This window comes from Rutidosis leptorrhynchoides, chromosome 1 (assembly GCF_046630445.1).
Source record: "Rutidosis leptorrhynchoides isolate AG116_Rl617_1_P2 chromosome 1, CSIRO_AGI_Rlap_v1, whole genome shotgun sequence".
Lineage (NCBI taxonomy): Eukaryota > Viridiplantae > Streptophyta > Magnoliopsida > Asterales > Asteraceae > Rutidosis > Rutidosis leptorrhynchoides.
Window position 1 is genome coordinate 351,929,551 of NC_092333.1, and position 943 is coordinate 351,930,493.

Here is a 943-nt window from a genome sequence, read left to right on the forward strand (position 1 = left end):
ACCCTTTCCACTTATTCACGTGGCTATAACCTAGTATTAGGACCTGATCAATCCTAGGATACAAGGTAAGTAGTTATATGTGCTTAACGTCACAATAGGGATATAGTATCTACGTACGAATAACTATTTGTTCGTCATAGAAGAGCTGCCCATTTAGGTTGTGATTAGAGTTAGCAATAGAGAGTTCAGTGAACACTAGCTTACTCAAAAGCATGATTCGCGTCAGAAGCAATGTTCTTGAGATATTGTAAGATGATACGGGATTGAATAAGTGATCGCAAAAGGAGAGACTTCTACCCTAATTAGCAGTACCTTAGAATACCTAAGATTGCACATCTGTTAATGTTAAGGCATAGTATAGTGATTAAGTGGTAGGATATTGCTTTGGTTAGACCAACTAGGATTAAGAAAAGCTGAGGCTTTCCTTTATTGGGTAGACCACTTTGTTCATGTACCTAGGATTCTATCAATAAGGTCATTTAAACCTTTCAGGTTAACGTTGGGAGTAGGGATACCTGTCTTAGCCAGAATCTTCAAGGCCTAAACTCTTAGTGACAAATCAGTTAGGTTCACAGCCTAGTTGATTGAGGTTTAGTGTTTATCCTAGGAAGTTAAACTCTTGCAATAATTCCCCTTCAGGATTATATTCTTCATACCTCTCTATCTTTACTTCTCTAGCCAAATCACTATTGATAATGCTAAAAACGAACATATATTTCATAGCATTATCCCTCAAGAAAGACAAGCTTTTAGTTGCAATTGTTCTATTTACAAGTGATATTCATTTAAATAATAAAAGGTGAAGACAAAAGACAGATTCGACGAATTGAAGACGCAAATGACCAAAAAGCTAAAAAGTACAAAGTACAATCCAAGTGGTTCAAATTATTGATGAGAAACGTCTAAAAATTACAAGAGTACAAGTCGTGAAACATAAAGTACA